Source organism: Saccopteryx bilineata, chromosome 3, assembly GCF_036850765.1.
Source record: "Saccopteryx bilineata isolate mSacBil1 chromosome 3, mSacBil1_pri_phased_curated, whole genome shotgun sequence".
Taxonomy (NCBI): domain Eukaryota; kingdom Metazoa; phylum Chordata; class Mammalia; order Chiroptera; family Emballonuridae; genus Saccopteryx; species Saccopteryx bilineata.
This window is the reverse complement of record NC_089492.1, coordinates 203,656,981-203,681,713: the sequence shown is the minus strand read 5'-3', so window position 1 is coordinate 203,681,713 and position 24,733 is coordinate 203,656,981. Positions and strand designations below refer to the sequence as shown.

General features: G+C 38.4%; 1 protein-coding gene across 6 annotated transcripts in view; it reads right to left on the bottom strand.

Annotated features, from left to right (window-relative positions):
* LRRC8B (leucine rich repeat containing 8 VRAC subunit B) overlaps positions 1–24,733 on the bottom strand; it is an 82,361-nt gene that overhangs the window by 17,708 nt on the left and 39,920 nt on the right. For 5 of the 6 annotated variants that reach the window (XM_066268606.1, XM_066268608.1, XM_066268605.1 and 2 more), the window contains 2 exons: positions 19,463–19,517; positions 3,869–3,969 (listed from right to left, as the gene is read on the bottom strand). The gene's annotated coding sequence lies outside the window, so the exon portion shown is untranslated. The remainder of the gene's footprint in view (positions 1–3,868; positions 3,970–19,462; positions 19,518–24,733) is intronic. The other variant, XM_066268610.1, reaches the window with a different exon arrangement.

Genomic DNA, 24,733 nt, shown 5'->3' with positions numbered 1-24,733 from the left:
GCTTTTACCTGATGAACTCTGCTGGCCTCAACCTGAAAACTCTCTGAGATGCCACTCTACCACACAGAGTTCTCAGCTGGCCGTGGTGTACATGAAGACTTTTGTTCAGTGGCATCACACCCAGCACCTGTGCTCAATTTCAATCTGTATAAATCTGGTGAATACTACATGCCCCCAACTGGTAACTCACTAAGAACCTACCTGTCATAAGTCATACGCTACCAGAGGCATTTTCAGTGACTCAGCCTAACAGGCAGCCAGCAGGTAGAGGTATACCTCAGGTGCTTAGACCTTTTGCTGGCCTGCCCCCCCAAGCATGGTGCTGGTAGAAACCAGTTAGTACACAGCTTGGCCTCTCCCTCTGGGCCCTGGAGAAGCAGGTACAAACTGTAGATTGCTTTGTAGCTCCAATTATGTAGCGCAGGGCTGGTCACAGGCAGTGCCTGACATTGACCTGCACTAGAGTTCCTCACAAAAGGTCTGAGAACCAACACACCATGTGACAGGTCTCAGGTCATATCAGAGCATGACCAAATTAGTCCATAAGTGTCACAATCAAAGGGAGATATCAGCAGGAACCAGACTCTACTGGAGTGAATTCCACTTTATGGTGTTAGCCCATGCACAGCAACTTAACACTATAGTCAAGGTCAGTCAACATAGTCAGCCAGTCTAGGGGCCTATCAAGACAGGCCAATAACACTCAAGACTCAACTATGACAGGAAGGTTCATATAAGCGTCACAGGAAACATTCCTAAAACACTTGGCTCAGGTGATAAGGGAGACTGTGACACTAAGCCCCACAAGACACCTACTACACAAGGCCACCACATCAAGAATGGGAGGCATAGCATATTTACCTAATACACAGAAACAAAAACAGAGAGGCAGCCAAAATGGAGAAAAAGAGAAATATGCCCCAAATAAAAGAGAAAATCCCCAGAAAAGGAACTAAATGGAGGCAAGCAATCTACTAAATACAGAGTTCAAAATAATGGTTATAAGGATGCTCAAGAAATGTAGGGTAAGAATGGATGAATTCAGTGATAACCTCAACAAAAATATAGCAAACATAAAAGAGGACCTAGAAAACATAAGAAAAAACTCGTCAGAAATGAAGAATATACAGTGGTACCTTGAGATATGAACAGACCAACATACGAATTTTTTAAGATATGAGCTGTGACTTGGTCCATATTTTTGTTTGAGATCTGAGTGAAATTCCGAGATACGACTCTTGATTCAGGAAGCTGCTGCTAGTTGGCGCATTGGCGCATGGGTCCAGTATCGGCAGTTAGATATATGAGTTGACTGACTTACGAGCTTGGTTACAGAACGAATTAAATTTGTATCTCAAGGTACCACTGTATGAGAAGAAATCAATGGCAGAATAGATGAAGCAGAGGATGAAATCAGTGATTTGGAAAATAAGGTATCAGAAAACCAATCAGAGAAGAAAAAAGGAAAATAATTTTTTAAAACTGAGATAGTTAAAAAGAGATCTAGGACAGCATAAAGATGAACAATATCTGCATCACAGTGGTCCTGGGAGAACAGAGTGAGCTATGGATTGAGCACTTATTTAAAGAAAAAAATAACTGAAAAGTTCCTTAATCTGGTGAAGGAAAAAGATAGATTGGTCTAGGAAGCACAGGGAATACCAAACAAGATGAACCCAAAGAGGCCCACACCAAGACACATCATAATTAAATAGCAAAGGTTAAAAACAAAGGGAGAAACTTAAAAGCAACAGCAACGAAAAAGGAAGTTAGTAACCTAAAAATAAACTCCCATTAAATTGTCAGCTGATTTCTCAACAGAAACATTTCAGGCCAGAGAAACTGGCACAAAATATTAAAGTGATGAAAAGCAAGGATGTATAATCAAGACCACCTTTACCTAGCAAGGCTATCCCTTAGAACTGAAGGAGAAATAAAGAGCTTCCTGCACAAGAAAAAGCTAAAGAAGTTCATTACAACCAAACCAGTAACACAAAAAATATTTAAGGAACTTAGGAAGAAGAAATAAATGGAAAATAATTAAAAAGAATAAAATGGCAATAAATAGGTACCTATCCCTATCAATAATCACTTTAAATGTAAACAGATAGAATACTCCAATCAAAATGTAAAACTTGAAATCATAAACTTCCTAGAAGAAAACATAGGCAGTAAAACCTCTGACATTTCCCTTAGCCATATTGTTTTCTGATATAGCTCCTCAGGCAAGGGAAACAAAAGAAAAACAAATGGTACTATATCAAACTAAAAAGGTTTTGCAAAGGAAAGAAAACAAATCCTCAACAAAACAAAAATACAACATATCGAATGAATGAAGACATTTACCAATGATTCATCCAAAATGGAGTTAATACCCAAAATTTATATAGAACTCATACAACTCAATCCCCCAAATACAAACAATCCAATTAAAAAATGGGCAGAGGACACTTCTCCAAAGAGGACATACAGATAGCCAATAAACATATGAAAAGATCGTCAATGTCCCTAATCATCAGACTAATGAAAATGAAAAACACATTGAGATACAGCCTCACACCTGTCAGAATGACTTTCATCAATAAATCAACAAATAATAAATGTTGGCGAGGATGTAGCAAAAAAGGAACCCTTGTGCACTGTTGGTGGGAATGCAGATTGGTGCAGCCATTGTAAAAAACAGTATGGAGGTTCCTCAAAAACTTAAATATGAAACTGCCTTATAACCCAGGGTTCCACTTTTGGGTACACATCTGAAGAAACCCCAAAAACTAATTAAAAATATATGCACCTCTATATTCACAGCAGCATTTACAAAACCAAAGATGTAACCACCCCAATTTCCATGTACAGACAAGTGGGTAAAAAAAGCAGTGGCACATATATACAACAGAATATTACTTGGTCATAAAAAAAAGAATGACATTTTATCATTGGGGACAGCATGGATAGACATACCTACAGAGTATTATGGTGAGTAAAAAAGTGAGTCAGAAAAAAATAAATACCATATGATTTCACTTATATGTGGAATCAGAACAAAATACATGAACAAACAAAACAGAAATGGGCTTACAGTTAAAAAGAACAGATTGATGGTTGCCAGACAGAAGGGGGTTGGGAGACTGAGTAAAAAAGGTAGAGATTAAGAAGTACAAATTGGTAGTTACAATATAGTCACAGAGAGTTCAGCATAAGGAATTTAGTCAATAATATTGTAATACCAAAGTATGGTGCAAGGTGGGTAATGGAAATATTGAGAGAATCACTCTGTAAAGTATATGACCGTCTAATCACTATGCTGTATACCTGAAACCAAAATAATATTGAATGTAAACTGTAATTGAAAAAAAAAATTGTAATATAAACAAAAGAACATAACGAGGAGGGAAATGTGAGAATTTCTTTACATTTTTTTCACGATTATTTGATGAAAGAATAAATGGTTTTTTCCAGAGGCAGACCTAGGTGGGTGACATTTCAGAAAGTCATATTTTGATTCAGTTTGTACTGGAACATCCACAGAACTGGCAATTCTGTGAAATAGTTCGGCCCCTTTCCTTACCAGGGTCTAATGAATAAGATGACCATCTATCAGGGACCTTGCAAAGGAATTTCTTATAATGGACACAGAACATGAACCACAACAGCTCTAAGGACTGTTCCAGCTTCAAAGGTTATGGCTTTATTTGTTCTCTCAAGGATCCTGAGTTAAATTAATTCAAAATATACAACTAATTTGCAGAAGAATATAAACTCAAAACAGCTCTAACAATGATATAGGTATATGAGAGAGAATGAATATTTCTTCAACAAAGAACGCAAGTCAACACTGACCAAATAATTTACTTTAAATAGTTATACTTACGACAATAAAAAAATGATTCCAGTAATTTGACTATATTTCAATCAGGAGGCCTACACCTTTTAAAATTTCTTAGACACACCATCTCTGTGTTGGTCTTCATTCTATGAGAAAGCATAGATATTTTGAAATTGGTGCAGTTACTTAAAAAAACTGGAGATACTATATTCAGAGAACTTCTCTACCATAAGACATAACACAGTAAATAAAAATTTAAAAACCAGTTCACCTTCCACATTGTGGCACATCCTGGCAAAGCTATATATACAGGATCCCACTCACAAATCAGATCATACTCACTCCCTGAACTCCCTTAAGGTACAGAAAAATTACTATAAAAATTTAGATATAACAATTAAAAATCCTGTATCTACAATACTTAGATGAACACTTGGCTTTTTCCATGCAGTCTAAAAATGTTATTTCTCTCACAGTCCTATACACACAGTTGGTCCTATTTGCATTTATCAGATATCCTATCAAACCCTGTAATTTCTGCACCCTAATTTAAAACCACACATCTATGCTAATAAGAAGACTCAGTGCTCTTAAAATTTAAGCTAATTTCATTAGAAATAGTCACCAGTAAATAACTTAAAATTTTTTCCACTGATTTTGAGAGAGACAGAGAGAGAAGCATCGACTCATTGTTCCACTTAATTGTCCCATTAGTTGTGCATTTACTGGTTGCTTTTTGTATATGCCCTGACCAGGGATCGAACTGACAAACTTGGTGTGCCAGAATGGCACTCTACCCACTGATCCACCCAGCCAAGGCTAAATAACATTTTAAAGACACAGATCAAAAATATGGCTGAATTCTCCAAAATTTTGATATTATTAAATGTACCTACACTTTTATACTTATTTTTTTTACCTTCGAGGTCAATGAAAATCATTCTTAGCATCTTCCTCAAACAATGATTTGTAATAGTTTAGACATATATTAATCAGTTTGAAATGTGACAACATTCTGAAAAAATTTTTAAATTGGGTGTGAAATTTTGTTGTGCCTATATTAACTCTGAAAGCTGCTGGGATGGTTATCATATATTTGATATTTGCCCTGAAGATAATAATACTGTTTTGGTTTATTAAGTACTTGAAACTCTGAAAGCTGCTGGGATGGTTATCATATATTTGATATTTGCCCTGAAGATAATAATACTGTTTTGGTTTATTAAGTACTTGAAATATAGCCCAGAGTTCCGACCTCAAATTGTTTCATATATTTTTAGAAATAATCTTGCATCCTTGTCATTTTTCAAAAATAAAAAAGTTGGACATGTCTGAAATTTACTTTGGATTTATCAATTAATGTGTCAAGCCTGTGTAATACTAACTAACAAGTTTCCAATTATTCCACAGGCCAGAGAGTACAGTTAGTGTGTATGACAATCTAGCTGTATGTATCCTCATTCATATTTAGCACCACTGAAGCATAAGTTTCTTATTCTCATTCACAATTTATTTTTCAAAGACTTGCTACATATGATACATAACCGCATTTATGACATTTAACGTGTAGAACATATTACATATTCTTCCACAGCACTGCATCTGTAATGTGCCAGAAAAGAAACTATTGCATAATTCCAGAATGCTATTAGGATGATACTTCTGATACAATACAGTTTTTATAAAATACTGCAAATACTTTTTCTGTTTTAAACAGTATTTCTAGGAAAGCACAGAGACACAAATCTCCAACTATAGTAATATTTTTAAGTAACTGTAGTGAGAATCTACTATAAGTAGTATGTCAGAGAACTATAACTTACTCAGGTTAATCATATTTACTCTAATTGAAAATTGTAAAGAGATTTTGTCTTTTTAAGAATTATACACTTTTCCAGCCTGACCAGGTGGTGGCGCAGTGGATAGAGTGTCAGACTGGGATGTGGAGGACCCTGGTTTGAGACCCCAAGGTTGCCAGCTTGAGCGTGGGCTCAACTGGTTTGAGCAAAGCTCACCAGCTTGGACCCAAGGTCACTGGCTCGAGCAAGGGGTTACTCGGTCTGCTGAAGGCCCACAGTCAAGGCACATATGAGAAAGCAATCAATGAACAACTAAAGTGCCTCAACAAAAAACTGATGATTGATGCTTCTCATCTCTCTCCGTTCCTGTCCGTCTGTCCTTATCTATCCCTTTCTCTGACTCTGTTAAAAAAAAAAAAAAGAATTAGGGCCCTGGCCGGTTGGCTCAGCGGTAGAGCGTCGGTTTGCTTCTCCACCTCCTCCCTCCTTCCTCTCTGTCTCTCTCTTCCCCTCCTGCAGCCAAGGCTCCATTGGAGCAAAGATGGCCCAGGCGCTGGGTATGACTCCTTGGCCTCTGCCCCAGGCACTAGAGTGGCTCTGGTCGTGGCAGAGGAGGGGCAGAGCATCGCCCCCTGGTGGGCGTGCCGGGTGGATCCCGGTCGGGCGCATGCGGGAGTCTGTCTGACTGTCTCTCCCCGTTTCCAGCTTCAGAAAAATACAAAAAAAAAAAAAAAGGATTATAAACTTTTCTTTTAATCACTTAATGCAGATTTCCTTTGATGAGTTCCTTGTCAAAAGAAAAAATAAAAATCTATTATTAATAATAATCTAATATCCAGTTTCTTAGTATCAAATCACTTTTATTTATACTCATTTGTTTTATACTTAAAACAAGTCATTGAGATAAATATTTTTCACATTTTATAAACATAGAATATAAGGCAGGCCCAAGGAAGGTACCATGTCCAAGGTGACAAAACCAGAAGGAAACACATATAACAAGAATCTACGTCCTCAGACTCAAATCTCAAGCTTTGTCCACCAGACCACCCTGTCTCATTCAATCCAATTAATTGTGCCAGTCTTGGTGCTCTTAAAAACTAAAGAAAAAGCTGAATATTTAACTCTCTTCTTCAATTGCAATGGATTGAATGTGAATCCCAAAAAACAAACGTGAAACCAACTCCCAATGTGATAGTATTAGGAGCTGATGTACCTGGGAGGTAATTAGTTCATGTGGAGAAGCTCTCTGAATGGGAGCAATGTGTCTATTAAAGGGACCCTAGAGAGCTCTCTTGACCCCTTCTACCATGTGAGGACACAGCAAAAAGATGGTTGTCTATGAACTAGGAAGTGAGCTCTCATCAGACACAATGTGCCTTGAACTTGGACTTTCTAGCTTGCAGAACTGTGAGAAATAAATATTTGTTAAGTCACCCAATCTAGTTTGTCATAGCAGCTCTAAATGATTAAGATATCAATTTATTCCAACATCTGCATTATAATTGGGTTCTATCACTATGTTTTGAAAAATAAGCATGCAAACGTACAGCTTTCTGTGATGTCTCTAGTTATATATTATATAATCTATGTTCTCGGCTAACATTTTCTCCTAAACATTTTCCACTGATCTAAGAGTAAATATATAAATATATAACATCTGAATTTAATGATGTATGAAAAGTCTCAAGCATTCCTCTATATTGGCTTATGTTAATTTTTCCCATTGAAGTGTTTAACCGGAGAGCTAGAGCATAGCTGTCCTTTGTCCTTACAAAATTTAATACTGTTTGTGTGTCCAGGAAATTTTTTCCAGACCATATTACTGTAAACAATGAGGACTTAATCCAAATTAGAGCTCTACTTCTAATACACAAATGCACTAAATCAGTTCAAAGAAACAATGTTAAGAGTAAAGGATTTTATGGTCCTAATCCCATTTCTTTAGTTTTTAAACTTCATTAAAAAATAATAAAAGCTTTTCAAAGCACATGAATTCATTTGACAATCTAACCCCAAAGTCTCTAAGACCCAAACAACAACACTCAAGTTAGGCATCTTTACTTTCCACTAGTCCTTATTTTACTTTGAAAGCATTTCCAAAATAACCAGGGAAAAAATAAACAAACAATGAACAGATGGTATTTAGAGTCTTTATATGCTAAATATTGGACCCTACTTCAAAGATCCCTGTCTCCGACCCCAGGCAGAGATATAGCCAAACAATTCAAAATGGGGTTTCTCTATTTACTTTCACTGAAAATTGATTTAAAGTAATTTTATATCCCTTTAAAATGTTTAGTACTACTTCAAGATTTTTTTTGGTCTAACATATATAACCGGAAATTTTTTTCTTTTCTATTTATTTTATTGGAGTGAGACTGGTTAATAAAATTTTACTGTTTTTTTTTTTCTTTAAACTTTATTTAGAAAACTAAGTTTAACAGGGTGACATTGATCAATAAGAGTACACAGTTTTCAGGTAAATGTTTCTATAGTATTTGAACTGTTGATTATGTTGTATACCCATCACCCAAAGTCAAATCATTTTCCGTCACCTTATATTTGTCCCTTTTTACACCCTTCCCCCACCTCTTTCCCCTACCCCTTCTCCTCTATATCCTCCTCCCCCTGGTAACCACTTCACTTTTATCAATGTCCATAAGTCTCAGTTTTATATGCCCCTGACCCCCAAAAGTTGTCAGCCTGTTCTTTATGAATCTGTCCCTATTTTGCTTGTTAGTGGTTCATTAGAGTACACATTTAAGGGAAATCTTTTGCTACTTGTCTTTTCTCTGACTGGTTTGTGTCACTTAACATAAATGCTCTCCAGGTCCATCTATATTGTCAAAAAGCGTAGCTTTTTTTTTAAGGCAGAGTAGTAATTCATTGTGCAAACATATCATGTCATCTGCAAAAAATGACAGTTTCACTTCTTCCTTTTCAATCTGAATGCCTTTTATTTCTTCTTGTCTGATTGCTGTGGCTAGGACTTCTAGTACTATGTTGAATAAGAGTGGTGAAGGTGGATATCCTGTCTTGTTCCTGATCTTAAGGGAAACGTGTAGTTTTTGCCCATGGACTATGATGTTGGATGTAGGTTTGTCATATTTGATCTTTATGACACTTAGGTATGTTGTCTATTACCACTTTGCTGAGAGTGTTTTTATCAAAAATGGGTGCTGGGTTTTATCAGATGCTTTTTCTGCATCTATTGATACGATCATGTGGTTTTTATCCTTCATTTTGTTTATGTGGTGTATCACATTGATTTGCAGACATTGTACCAACCTTGCATCCCTGAAATAAATCCCATTTCATCACTGTATGGTCTTTTGAATATATTGCTGGATCTGATTTGCTAATATTTTGTTGAGGATTATGACATCCATGTTCATCAGGAATAGTAGCCTATAATTTTCTTTCTTTGTAGTGTCTTTATCTGATTTTTAAAAGAGCATAACGCTGGCCTCATAAAATGAGATTGGGAGTCTTTCTTCCTCTTAAAAATTTTGGAATAGTTTGAGAAGTATAGGTGTTAGTTCTTCTTTGAATGCTTGGTAAAATTCACCCGTGAAGCCATCAGGTCCATGACTTTGTTTTTGGGGGTTTTTTAATTACTGCTTTAATTTCACTAGTTGTAATCTGTCTAATCAGATTCTCTGATTCTTCCTGATTCAGTTTTGGAAGACTGTATGTTTCTATGAATTGATCCATTATCCCAGATCATCCAAATTGTTGGCATACAAGCTGTTCATAATATTTTCTCACAATCCCTTGTTTTTCAGGGGAGTTAATTGTTACATCTTCTCTTTTATTTTTGGTTTATTTGGGTTGTCTCTCTCTCTTGCTAAAAAAAAGTGAAAGAAAAAAAGGGACAGATGGATAAGAAGGAAGAGAGATGAGAAGCATGAACTCATAGTTGTGGCACCTTAGTTGTTCATTGATTGTTTTCTCTTGTGCCTTCATGGGGGAGAGGGGGTTCCAGCTGGGTCAGTGACCCCTGGTTTAAGCCAGTAACCTTGGACTTCAAGCTAGTAACCTTTGGGCTCAAATCTACAATATGATTCCATACTCAAGCTGGTGATCCCAGACTCAAGCTGGTAAGCCTGCACTCAAGCAGGATGAGCCATGCTCAAGCTGGTGACCTTGAGGTTTGAACCTGGCACCTCAGCATCCCAAGTCGACACTTTATCCACTGTTTCACCACCTGGTCAGGTATCTCCCTTTTCTTTCTTTTCTTCCCCTCCCCACATTTTTTTTTAGGTGAAAGGAGGGGAGATAGTGAGGACTCCCACATGAGCCCCAACCAGGATCCACCTGGCAATCCCAACTGGGACCAATGCTTAAATACCAAGCTATTTTTAGTGCCTGAGGATTATGTGCTCCAATGGAGCTATTCTCAGCACCCAGGGCCACACTCAAACCAATTGAGCCACTGGCTGTGGGAGGGAAAGAGGGAGAGGAGGGGATGAAGGAGTGGGGAGGAGCAGATGGTTGCTTCTCCTGTATGCGCTGACTAGGAATCAAACCTGGGATGTCCATGCTAGGCTGATGCTCTATCCACAAAACCACTGGCCAGGGCCTCTTTATTTCTTGATGAATTTGGTTAAAGGTTTATCCATCTTGTTGATCTTTTAAGGAACCACTTCTTGGTTTCATTGATCATTAATATTTTATTTTTATATTCTATCTCATTTATATCTGCTCTAATTTTTATTCTTTCCTTTGTTCTACTCATGTTGGGTTTTGTTTGTTGTTCTTTTTCTAAGTTCTAGTAAGTGTAAAGTTAGACTGTTATTTTGAAATTTTTCTTGTTTTTTTTGAGGTAGGCATGTAGTACTCTGAATTTCTTCCTCAGGACTGCTTTTGCTATGTCACAGATATTGGGTTGTTGTGTTCTCATTTTTATTTGTTTCGAGGTATCTTTTGATTTCTTCTTTGATCTCATTGTTTAGTTATATGTTATTTAGTTGCATGTCCTGTGAACTCTTCAGTTTTTTCCTTGTGATTAATTTCTAGTTTCATACCATTATGGTAAAAAAAAGATGCCTGATATTATTTCAATCTTCTTAAATTTATTGAGACTTGTTATGTATCCTAACATGTGGTCTATCCTAGAAAATGTTCCATGTACAATAAAAAATAATGTATATTCTGCTGCTATGGGGTGAAATGCTCTGAAGCTATCAATTAAATTGATCTGATCTAGCGTGTCATTTAAGGCCACTCTTATCGTGTTAATTTTCTTTCTAGAAGATCTAGCCATTCTAGTGCTTGAGGTGGAGGCCATGGAGCCATCCTCAGTGCCCGGGCCAACTTTGCTCCAATAGAGCCTTGGCTGCGGGAGGAGAAGAGAGAGATAGAGAGGAAGGAGAGGGGGAGGGTGGAGAAGCAGATGGGCACTTCTTCTGTGTGCCCTGAGAACTGAGCTCAGGACTTCCACACACTGGGCTGATGCTCTACCGCTGAGCCAACTGGCCCGTGCCTATCCTCATTTTTTAAAAATTCCCTTTTCTTTTTGATTCTCTGACTGGGAGAATGACTCAGCACAGGGATCCTGAGGACTGTCACTCCCCAGAGCCATAAACCCCAGATTCTCCTCATGTAACCCTGGTCTTCTTTGCCTTCCCCCTGCCAGAGCCCAAGATGAGTGGCTGGTAATAAAATTTTACATGTTATGGGCAACCTTAAAAGGGTGCCCACAACTCCAGCAGAGTCCTGTGTTTCTGTGGCAGAGCCCCTGCTGCTTTTCACAGCCAGATGTTATGTGGGGACCTCATCCAGGCTCTGGTACTCTGGGTTAAGAAACCAAGCTTGGGGTTTAAACCCCACTCTTAGGGGACCCTCCCCATAACTAAGATATCCCTCTGGAATTCAGCCCTGGCTTTTAGGAGTGGGGTCAACCCTCTTTGTGTCTCTGCCCTTCCTACTAGTGTCAGTATGGCTTTTTTGTATATCCTTGGCTATAAGACTTGTCTTCAGTTATTTTTCAGTTAGATATTCAGGATTATTGTTCTATAATTTAGTTGTAATTCCAGTTTGGTCTTGAGAGGAGGTGAGTATAGCTTCTACCTATTCTACTGCCATCTGTGATCTCTCAAACTGAAATTAAACTCATCTCTTTGAATTCTCTCTCTGGAAAACAAAGCATCAGCAGAGCTAACTTGCTCCTTTATTTTAAATAACCCTTAAGAGGGGGTTGGGTGGTAAAATGAAAAAAGTGGATGAGATTAAGAAGTACTAACTGGAAGTACTAATTAGGTATGTAAGGAATACAGTCAACAATACTATAGCTATTTATAGTATCAGGTAGACACTTGAATTATTGGAGGGAACACTTTATAACCTATAGTATATGAATGTCTATCTGCTCTGCTGTTCAATTAAAACTACCATATTTCTCCATGTATAAGACACACAGTTTTTGGAAAATTTTGGGGTCTAAAAACTGGTTGTGTCTTATACAGTGATTGTAGATATTTTTACTTGCATTTCCTGCTCTTTTGTGCTTGTTGAGTTGTATGAATTTTATGATAAATAAAACTTGAATTCAATAACTTTATGTAATTTTTTTTTTCAAATTTTGGGCCCCCAAATTAAGGTATGTCTTATACATGGGAGTGTCTTATATATAGGGAAATACAGTAATACAAAATTATGTTAAATACAAAGTATAATTGAAAAATAAAATAATAAAGAACATCTTGAACTACTCTTCAGAGATCTGATGACAAGTACTTCAATGGTCACTAGTAAGACACTTAGTATGCCAGTTTATGTCCTTTACCAATTATTTCAGATTTTGTCAGTATAGCAAATTTCAAATAACAAACACCCTTCCCAAATTTAGCTGTAGTTTTGAGACCTAGAAAGGAACTAATATTTATCTAGTAAAGTGTTTCTCTTACATTAATATCCACAAAAAATATCACTGGGAAGCTTATTAAAACAACATGAGAGGTCCTACCATCAGAGTTTCTGATTCATTAGCTCAGAAATAGGACCCAAGAATGTACATTTCTAATAAATTCCTAGTTAATATAGCTGCTGCTGGTGCAGAGACCGTATAAGAAGCATAAATTGCTGAGGTCGCCGGTTTGAAACCCTGGGCTTGCCTGGTCAAGGCACATATGGGAGTTGATGCTTCCAGCTCCTCCCCCCCTTCTCTCTCTGTCTCTCCTCTCTCTCTCTCTCTCTCTCTCTCTCTCTGTCTCTCCCTCTCCTCTCTAAAATGAATAATAAAAAAAAAAAGAAGCATAAATTGATGACAGCAGTTCTCAATTTTGACTTCACATTAGAATCACCTGGGGCACTATTGAAAAAAACAAAACACAAAAAAGGAAATCCAGGCCCCACTCCAATAAAGCAATTCAACTGGTCCAGATAAGGCCAAATATATGACTATTTTCCCCCTAAATCTTCCCAGGAGGAGAAAGCCCACAAGATAGATTGGCAATAAAATATCTGGGAAAATTGCACTACCTTTTATGTCTTCTGGAAGTTTCACTACATGTCTAGGATACTACCCCCTCCACAGATCGCAAAGGAACAGCTACCATTTCCCACATGAACACCTCAGAGGCTCAGCTCCATGAGGTAAGAGAACGGTGAGTCACCGAGCTGTAGAGATTTGCAGGACGGGCTTAGGAGGAGGGATTTGAAACAAGGGGGCGGCTGAAAGGCTATAGTATAGCTGCTATACCAATTATGTGGGCCAGAAATAGTAAAGGGAAATTTTAATGCATTTGAAAAGCAAATAATGAAACTATAAATGAAAATGTATACCACTTGCCAACATCAGATAGAGAGGGAGAAGGAGTCAAATAGATTCAGATTTTGTTCCTATGCTATTACAGAACCTTCCAGTTTCTAGCACACAGTGCACAATAAAGTGTTTGTACAATAAAGAACTGAACATACAAAAATGCAGAGCACAGAAAAAAATACATTCAGATGTTTAGGAAGGGTGTATCAAAGGCCTTTCCCAGAGGGAGACCAGAACTCAGCATATAGAGGGGAAGGATGTTGGCTATTTTGCATATTCCAAACTGTAAAGGCTTTTAGAGAAATACTTTTTTATATCTCGTGATTCTGTGGGTGGTTCTTCTGCTTCCTAATGTTGGCTGGCACAAAGCTAGCTGGAGGACCCAAAATGTCCCCATTCATTGGGAGGGAGCTGGTGCTGACTGCTGACTGGTAACTGCCTCATGTGAGACTTCAGATTCCTTTTTGAATGTCCTTGCACAGCATGGTGGCTGGGTTCTAAGAGGGTATATTCCAAACACAGAGGTGAAAGCTGTAGATCTTTTATGGCAGAGCCCTGGAAGCTATACAGTGTCACACCCAACACATCTTCTTGGTCAAAGGACTTAGGGCCAGCTCAGATTCAAGGGGAAAGGAAGCAAACACCCCCTTCCAAAGGGAGGAATGTCAAGGAATGTGCAGCCATGTTTAACCCACTACAGTCTATTCCCTTTCCACAGAAGACTGACATTCCCATTCATACAAAGCACACTCACCCTCTCCCAAGTACACCCATCTCCAAGGTTTTATCACATCACAGCATCAAGTTTAGGACTGCAGTCCAGGATCTTGTCATCTAAATCAGGTCCACAATGCTATAAGACAACTCCCTCAACCCGGAGTAGTGAGTTTTTTTCATGCTCGCTGACCCCTGGGAGTGAGTTTCTTTTCAAAAAATGAAATTATTTCCAGTTCCAGTTTTATTAACTTAAAATCATGTTTGTTTGATAACAATTTATAGAAACAAGAAGAATAAACATTTGTCTTTTTATTATGTTGCCTTACACATGTACGATTGCACTCTGGAGGCATGAGGACGTACATGAACATTTGTACTACTCAAAGGGTTAAGATTCTTAGAGCCCTTCTGGGTAGCTGAGAAGATCTAGGAGGCACTGCTCTAAGTCTTCTGAAATCTTAATACTTGTCTTACAGCTGTGCCCTGGCTTTTATTTTTACCTTGAGACCAAGTTTTATTGGTAGTAGCGCTTTGGACCTGAACTTTTGCCCTGAGGCCATATCTTACTTTGAGTACCTCTCACTGGTAGAGAAGCTGGCTATGAGAAACAGTTTTATGATCCTAGTAAATTATCATTTGGAACTATTTCCTCCAAAGTCTACTTAAAGTCTGAGCAGTATCTTTTTTAATTCATCTCTGCAATACTTTGATTATAGGTAGTTTTAAAAAAAGTTACTTGGCACTTTAATATTCTGCTGGAAAAAAAATCTCCTAAGCTAGATTCACAAATTCATTAGGTTCACTTTTTATCTTTCATGTTACTGGGGGGAACAACTTTGCTGATTTTTCTGTCACTGTGAAAAGCAAGGGTACCATTCTATACTGTCCAGTAGCAGTGTCCTCACCATTCTTCCAGCCAACATTTACTAGCCTTCTTACCTCCCCTCAGGTCTTCACTGCTCCCTGGTTTCAAAGGCGAGGCCAGATGTTTTGTTACGGCAGCATCACACTTGTCAGGACCAGATTTTGTCTGGGCTCTTTATTGCTGTGTAAGAAGCCATCCCAGAACTTAGCAGCTAGAATAACTATCTGTTCCATGCATGATTCTGTGGGATGATGAGGCAGCTGTTTCACATGGTGGTGGCTTCAATGCTGGGATGGCTGGAAGGTTCAAAAATGCCTCAATCACTGAGCTGGCCCTCGGGCTGGCTGCTGGCTGCAGCTCTGCTTGGGCTGATGATCAGGGCCCTGGCTGCTCCCCCACAGAGTTGTGTGGGCATCCTCACAGCAATGGGGCTCAGCTCTAAGAGGAAACCTTCCAAGCACCTAAAAGCAGAAGCTAAAAATCTCTTCATGGTCCAGCCTAAGAAATGACTCCACCTTAGTTCTGCCCCACTGAACTGGTCAAAAAGGTCACAGGGATAGCCCACATCCAAAAGGGAGGAGGACAGATTCTATCTCTTGAGGGGAAGAATCACAAAAGGTTTGCAGCTAGCTGTCTTTGGTCCCCCCCATAGGATGTCATGAGTATTTCAGTAGTAGACAGTGCCATAGAAATAAATTTATTCTTTGAGGGAATAAGTTGAGTAAATAATAGAACTTTTCTCTCCTAGAAAATATATCAGGCACCTGACTACCAGATGCAGAACAAAAAAGGCAGATAGAGAAACAGAGTCAGTGAAATAAAGGACCAGCACAGTACAGTGTGGGGTGAAAGTAGGTTTACAGTATGTGAAAGAATTTATTCTTCTATTATTATTTATCAATTATTGTATTACTTTCCATACTGACAACTGTAAACCTACTTTTGCCACACCCTCCATTTCTGGAGCACAGAGGTCAAAGAGCTTCAAGGAGAGAATCTGACCTCAAAGTCCAATAACATAGAGAAACCAAAGGAGAACAGAGATGTATAACTACCATTCTGCACCTACCAGAGGAGTAGAGTGGAAATGGGCCTATGAAACTTATAAATAATATTCTAAATTTTAGGAAAACCACTTTAATCATTTAAAGTCCCAGGAAAAAGTTACTGAATACAATTAAAATCATGGGACTAACTCTAGATATCCTAATAAAAGCTGAGTTGTTATGAATTTTAAGGGATGTTGCTTTACTTTTCCTTGTTTCTGAAAGTCATGGAATATATCACGTATTTGATTTAGATGGTAATTTCATTTTTAGAAAAAGACCTCTCAGTTCTTGGATGTTTTTAGTGAACTACCAAATTATCTAGAACACATTTAAAATGAAAACTGCAGCCACGTTATTATGTTAGTCATTGAGCATAAGCCACCAGTGGCTGCATAATTCTTAGAGAGAATGTGTAACCTCAAACCCTTCTCCACCACCTTCACTGTTTATAAAAATGATTCCCTGACCCCCACCCTCACCCCACAGTGAGCAAGGCATCAAACAGAACCAAACTCAGTGCCGATGCAGTCCCTTGTGAATCACACAGGCTCTCCTTTCAAATGACTGGTTGAAAGCAGAGATCATTCCATTTGCTTCTTCAAATTCTTCCATAAGTGACCTTTTACAAAAGCAGAATCATATGGACTATTTACTCCAGGAAGAAACCATGGAGATCTGAGCCCAGCTCTTTACAAATAAGGAAACAAGTTCAGAGGTGTTCAAGGGGCTTCTCTAGAGTCACAGTGTAGTAGAAGATGGACTATGGTCAAGTGTCCTAATTTGAAAAGAACAGGAAGGTAAAACTGATTCTGTTGCCTAATACGTCTTCCTAAGAAAAATGAAACAGACTTTTGAAACATGAAGTTGCAAATATAGTCCAGCTCAATTCTATGTTGTAATTTTTTCAAATATAATTCAAAATAATTTTATTTTTTAGCTCTGGAATGGACAAACCAATGTACTCTTGAAATATTTAAAAATATGATTAAGCCTGACCTGTGGTGGCGCAGTGGATAAAGCGTCGACCTGGAAATGCTGAGGTCGCCAGTTCGAAACCCTGGGCTTGCCTGGTCAAGGCACATATGGGAGTGGATGCTTCCAGCTCCTCCCCACCTTCTCGTCTCTGTCTCTCTCTCCTCTCTTTCTCCCTCTCTGTCTCTCTCTCTCTCCCTTTCTCTCTCCTCTCTAAAATGAATAAATAAAATTTAAAAAATATATGATTAAGCAACTAGACTTAACCCTTTCTCTAGGTTAACATTTATATGCACTCAATTATGGAGGCTAGAACTACAAAGGCATACCAAGGAGATACAAGGCTCTGTTTCTGCTGTCACAGGATTTATTTCCTACTGTGGAAAGAAAACATGCACAGCTGCGGCACCCCCATTGTACGCTGTCACTTCAATGCCAAAATGAGTAAGATAAAGGCTAAACCTAAAAAGCACTACATTTAGTTCAAGCAAAATATCCCAAAGAATGGGTGAAACATCGCTGAACAACAGCACTTGTCAAAGAGAGGTCAGAACCTTAATCTGTTCATGCAATGAATATTTAGAATGTCTACTATGTGCCAGGGGAATTCTAAAGGTTCAAGGAAATATAGGTATAGTATAAATATAGGTATAGGAAATACAGGTATAATATAAACAAGGTATAGTATAAATACAGATATAGGAAAATACAGTTATAATATAGACAAGCTTCCTGCTCTCAGTGAGCCAATAACCAAATATATAAACACAAACACAATAAAATCAGAAACACTGTGAAGACTATAAAGCTACCTTACATTTATTTTAATTGATTGATTTTAGAGAAAGGAGGAAGCAAAAGAGAAAAATCTATTTGTTGTTCCACTTATTTATGCATCCATTGGCTGATACTTGTATGTGCCCTGACCAGGGATTGACTGCAACCTTGGCATATCAGGAGGACACTCCAAATAACCTGTCCAGGGCTATACTATAAAACTACCTTAGATTAGATGGTAAAGAAAGGCCTCTTTAGAGGGACTGCCATTACAATGTAGATCTAAATGGAGTCAGGTATGTGATAATACTATGGAAGAGCATTCCAGGAAGAAGGAACAAGAAGCTTATGATGTGTGAAGCTCAGAAAGGAGGCCATTCAGCTGGAATGTCAGGTGCCTTCAGAAAGTAGAAGAGTGACAGAGTACTTGTAGCCAAGGTAAAGTGGATAATTGCCTGACCAGGCAGTGGTGCAGTGGATAGAGCATCAACCTGGGATGTTGAGGACCAAGGTTTGAAACCCTGAGGTCACTGGTTTGAGCACGGGTTCATCCAGCTTGAGTGCAGAGTTGCCAGCTTGAACATGGGATCAAAGAAATGACCCCATGGTCACTAGTTTGAGCCCAAAGGTTGCAGGCTTGAAGCCCAAGGTTGCTGGCTTGAGCCAAGGTCACTGGCTTAAACAAGGGGTCACTGGTTCAGCCGGAACCCCCCGGTCAAGGCACATAAGAGAAAGCAATCAATGAACAACTAAAGTGCCACAACTACAAGGTGATGCTTCTCATCTCTCCCTTCCTATCGTCTCTCTAGCAAAAAAAAAAAAAAAAAAAAAGAGTTTGGATAATTAACAGTTCAGGAGTGATGAAAGAGCCACTGAAGAGTCATAAGTGGAGGAATAACTGGTGATGTTAGCTTTTAAAAATTTGTAGTCAAGTCAATGAATCAGCGGGGAAATGTGGATATACTCAAGAAGTCAGAGTAATCTATGAAAAGAAGGATTCAGAATACAAGGGAATAGACCCACTGTCCTCACCACTGCTCAACCTTGACTATATGTTTAGAACTGGGTAACACACTTTTAAGACATATATTGTATTCACAACACTAGAGCATCATGCCATTTAATAAAGTGTAAAAATTGATCATTTATTATGTCAAAGTCAAAAGCTCTGCCACAGAGCTAATTTAAGATTAATCTTCCACAACTATAAAAGAAGAATGATGCTTGCAGGTGCAACAGAGCATAAGGCTTGTTTATTTCAGACCTACCTCTAGGACAGCATAGACAACTCTTACTGTGGAAACATGGCAAACCAATTCTATGAATTGAAAAACACTGCCTTAAACAAAAATCAGAAAAATATAGACATGGAATCATGTAATTTAAGTCTACTATAGACATTTATTACATTCTTTAGATTTTTAATGTTAAAAAATGACAAATATCAACACACACACACACTTTCCTATATACAAAACTGACAAAACACAGGAAGATGACATTTTACCAAAATGTACATAGACTTAGTTTTCTGTATTACTGGTTTGAAAATATCAAAAAGATTTTATTTAAACCATCTATAAAAATAGTTATCTTTTTTCATACTAAGTATTCAATATTTGTTTACCCCAACCTACCAATGTAATAGTAATTATCTTGCCATGTGTTCACAATTTAGAATGTTAATCTTACCCTATGAATGCTGATCAACTGCAAACTCTGCAATTAGCTTCTACTTGAAAAATTCCTAAAGAGAAATCATAAACATATTATTATATTTTATGCATCACAGGACTGCAACACAATTTATCTATTTTTGTGGTTCTAAAGTTTCTACTATCTATAACACTTTATAAAACATGCAAAAAGTAACATTTTAAAAAAAGTGAGTGTTGTTAAAGAGATCACCTCTGACCTCTCACAAAAGGTGTTAACTAATATCCGGGAAATAACAAATCACTGTCACAAATCAGAGATTAAAATCTCATCACCACAGCAATTTATAAAGCATAAAATATGGACATCAAATTTTTTAGTGAAAAATAAGATAAACATTATATCTAAGGTTATCACTCACTTCATAAATAAACGATAGAAAAACCCATTGATTATATCTATGCTTCTTACAGGAAATAGGAAGAAAGGGCAGGAAAAAGATTTGATATTTGTGATTATTTTCTCTTCCCAGGTTTTTGTTTTGTTCTGTGTTGTTCTGCCGGACTGCTGGATTTCCACAGTTGTGTTGTAAAATGCAATGACACAACACAGAGATCTCCTTTGCTTCATCGTTTCTCATAGGCTTTCTTGATGTCGTTCCAGTTTCCCTAAACATAGTTCATACATGGGTATGTCATAGTTTACAAAACCATTTTACTATGGAATATTAGATTTTTTTCTTTTTATTACTAATAATGCTGTAAACATCTCTATACTCTGTTCATATGATTTCCTTTGCATAGACTTCCAAAAGAGAGCAACGGGTTCAAAGAGCATGAACATTTTAAGGCCTCTGATGTGTTACATCAAATCATGTCCCAAGAAAGGTACACTTCTTTTCTATAAACAATATGAGTAGAAGCCTCACCAGATTTGAAAATCATCATTTAAAAAAAAAATTCACTAATTTCATATGTACAAAAAAATTATTACTGCTTTATTTTTCATTTCTTTGATTAAGTTGGGTGAAAGCTTTCCAAGATGTTTTATTAACAAGCTTTATTCTTTTGTTCTACTTAACATTGATCTAAACCAGAGGAATATTTTGCTGAGAAGATATAAATGTAGAACTTAATGAAAGCTCTCTCATAATGACAACTTGTCATCTCAGAGCACAGCCACGGCTGTCAAGTAAAAAACAACAAAATATAGTTCAGGTTCTTTATCCAGGCTAAAGCCAAATCACTCTAATTTTAGAAACCATTGCAGAAGTTATCGCATTTCTTCCTCCCCAGCAGCAAACAGAAGTACAAGTTAAAAGGATGAGAATGTGAATATACTAAATGGTCATGCTTCTTGGACCAGAAGAAACACCCATGTCGGGGAGGAGAAAAACAGCCCTGGGACGCACAGTAACTCTGCCAGCCCAGCTGCCCAGCAGCACGAGGGCTTCTCCAGTTTGCTATGCTAATGACTGTTCTAAAACTGGTACATATTACCAACTACTCTCTCAAAAACATCTTCTTTCCCTAGCAGGACACAAGACATGTATTTTCTGTTAAAAAAATCAATTCTAGAAAATCACCTACAAATCTGGAAGAGAAAACAAAACATTGAGAATTCCCTTTCTTAGTAAAAGCTCCTTTCAGAAGTTTTCCCTAAAGATATTTACAAGGGCATACTCCCCAGCGACTGTGGATCAAGGAACAATAGGGAAACCAAGCCTTCTGATGGAAAAACACAGGCCCAAAGGTTTTCACTGTAAAAATTAAGAAGTCTGCATGCTCTAATTTCTTGCTTGTCAATAGAAATAATAGAGATTGACAAAACAAACTCTTCTGCAGTAAAACAAAGAATCACTGTAAAATTTTGGACTTTAAGAATCGCTTTCCATTTGGGTGCGTTTGTCTTTTAGTGATAAGTTAAATAAAATTTAAAAATTTACGATTTAGCAAGAAGTCAAGAATCTCCTCATAGTCACTTGAAGGCATTTTGCTGGTCATCAGATATGGTAAGAATCACTGCTACAGCACACTTCACACTTATTCCTTGCTTTGTGCAATTCCCTAAGTTTAAGGCTGTAGAAAGTGTAAAATTAAAGTATGCCATTATTTCAGTTTGAAAGGAACATTTCACTTTACCCTCTGCCCCGCACTGGGATCACCTCCATGCGCCACCCTGACATCCACAGGACGAATCGCCACCCTTCCTTCTCTGTTCCTAGAACACGTTACTAATAGTTCTCTCAGTGTTATAACACAGCGCAAGCTATTGCCACAAGTTCCTTGAAGACGAGGCAGTATCCCAGGACCTAGCCCGGAGACTCTTCCCAGTGCTAGATTGATGGCCTGGATATTACAGTGGCTTCCATGCACCAGTTCATCAATGGGGTGTTGAAAACATCCCTGGAAACTTAAGAAGACTGAACAAAAACAGTATTTTACAGAACTTTTCTCAGGGATTGTACAGACTGTGGTGGGAAGGAAAGATAAGGAGCCTGCTATTTTTCTTCTGGTCAGTTGAGATCCTGGGAATGGGCAGGGGGGGAACCAGAGAGCCTCCTTAGCTACTCCTCCCTGTGATAGAGTGCTTGTCTTCTCCTCTTAAAAATGTCAGCAACAAGTATTTAAAGAATAACAGTGTGAAGTGACATCAAATCACAGCCTGCCCAGGGTAACAAGTTATTAGCTCACCTACAGTGACCCCATGTCTCAGTCTTGTCCTTGTCCCCATCATAAAAAACTTAGCAAATAATTATTGTGTGAACAAATGATTCCAGGTCAGGATAATACCCAGTTAGAGCCAAGGGCATGGAGGAGGAGGCCTGGCTCTCTGAAAGATCTGTGGACACAATCGGTGCACTCGCACAGTGGGTCAGAAAGTGTGGCAAAACAGAGTGTGGAGATAGAGCCTCACGCATTTCCATCCCCTTATGGAAGACACAGAGAATCAGAAGGTTAAGCCTTCACCCCTCAGGAAGAAAGGAGAAAAAGTCACAGTTGCCAACTTCCCCACCAAATATGATATCTAACAAATCTGAACAGGGAAACGCTGTCAAATCCAACAGGACTGGCTGCTTCATAATGACAGTGAATCATTTTGAATCAGTAATGGATCACTGGATAAATGACACAGCATTCCTAAATGACTTTGCTATCTTTTAAAATCACAGTTTCACAATTCTTCTTTGTACAATTAACAGTATGATACAACAGGAATAATACTGGAACCAGTGGAATTATGAAGCTATCACCCAAAGAAGGGCAGTGTGTATCATGCCCTGTCCACCTTCCCCAAGACCAGATACTCTAGGATGGCAAAGAGATTTCTTGTTTCCCCAGGGCCTGCCACAGACTAGGAGCTCTGTATGTGCTGTAATTCCAAAACCCTGTGAGCTATGATCAAACCAACAACATAGCATGTACTTGAATGGTTTCAGTCTTATAGAATCAATAACTTCTGATAGTGATCATTGTAAAGAATGCTACATTTGGTATAACATATTCTAAATCCAATGAAAAAAATCAAATTGCCATGCAATGCACACTAGCCTATTGTTTAGATTGAACTAATTTCTGACCATAACATACAAGGGCTTAATGTTCACCAAGTAGTAAATGACCATTAAACACAAAGAATGTTTAAAATGAACACTGCTGCCCACTGAGCCCCAAAACATGTTATTTGTTCCATACCTTGTGCTACTATAGCATTCAGGGGATGCTGACAGTTCTACTAAACTTCCATTAAATTGCATCACAAACAGCTGGTTAGGTATCTTCCTGCCTCTCACTTTGAGCTCTTAAAAGAAGAGCTCAGTGCACAGGACAGGAGCTAACACAAGGGAGTCAAGTAACTATTTGTTGCATGAAAAGGGGGCAGGAAATGCAAGAGAGAAGGATCTGATTTACTTTGTACTCGGTGAGGTAGGTATTATGAGCTCGACTCTAACGGTGAGAAAGCTGAGAGCTGGAGAAACTAAGAACCTTGCTCAAGTTCACAAAGCAAACCCAGAATTCACACCAACTTTAAGAGCCATCTGCTACACCGCCTCTCCAGTGAGCTATATAAAATGGAGTTTTATATAGACTATGACATCTCTCATTTGACTTGGGGTGGTGAACACACAATATGATTTACAGATAATGTCTTACAGAATTGTACACCTGAAACCTAGGTAATTTTATTAACCAATGTCAACCCAATAAATTCAATAAAAATGTTTAAAAATTCTGCAATCTAACTTTTAGAGAGACTGTAAGACACAATAAAAAAATCAGATCTGTATATTTTTCTTGCTCATTACTCAGTAATTCATTTAGTGAAACAAAATCAACAAGTGCTCTCTAGCCTGCCTGTCTCTGTTAAATAATTAAGATCGACATGATAGATAGCCAGAGCAAGGGCACATCCTGCCCACACAACCTCTTGACACAGAAACATTTACCCACCAATTTAATAACAGGAGGGATACCCAAAGTTTAATCTATGCTGGGAGAATGTTCTACATGGCTCTTCTTCCTGCCTTCCTAGTAAGATGTGGTTCAAATAAATTAATACCATATTACCAAAATATGACTTAATAAAGGAGTATCACATGACCTCAATGTATTGTTACTGCCTATATTTCACTTGTTAGGTCTAGTTCTTACCCTAAAACTCTTATGAATATTTGAGACCCCTGGCAGGGAGGGCAGCAGAATGGTTAAGATCAAGTTCTGACTTTGTCATTTACCACCTGCTTGACCTTAGATAAGCTAAGTATCAATTTTCTCATCTGAAGGCCCTGGCCGGTTGGCTCAGTGGTAGAGCGTCGGCCTGGCGTGCGGGGGACCCGGGTTCGATTCCCGGCCAGGGCACATAGGAGAGGTGCCCATTTGCTTCTCCACCCACCCCCTCCTTCCTCTCTGTCTCTCTCTTCCCCTCCCGCAGCCGAGGCTCCATTGGAGCAAAGATGGCCCGGGCGCTGGGGATGGCTCCTTGGCCTCTGCCCCAGGCGCTAGAGTGGCTCTGGTCGCGGCAGAGCGACGCCCCGGAGGGGCAGAGCATCGCCCCCTGGTGGGCAGAGCATCGCCCCTGGTGGGTGTGCCGGGTGGATCCCGGTCGGGCGCATGCGGGAGTCTGTCTGACTGTCTTTCCCCGTTTCCAGCTTCAGAAAAATACAAAATAAATAAATAAATAAATAAATAAATAAATTCTCATCTGTAAAATAGATATTAATGAAGTTGTTGTAACAATTAAATGACATAACTATAAATGAAATACTTAGCAAAGTCACAGGTACTAAGCACTCAAAAATGCTAATTT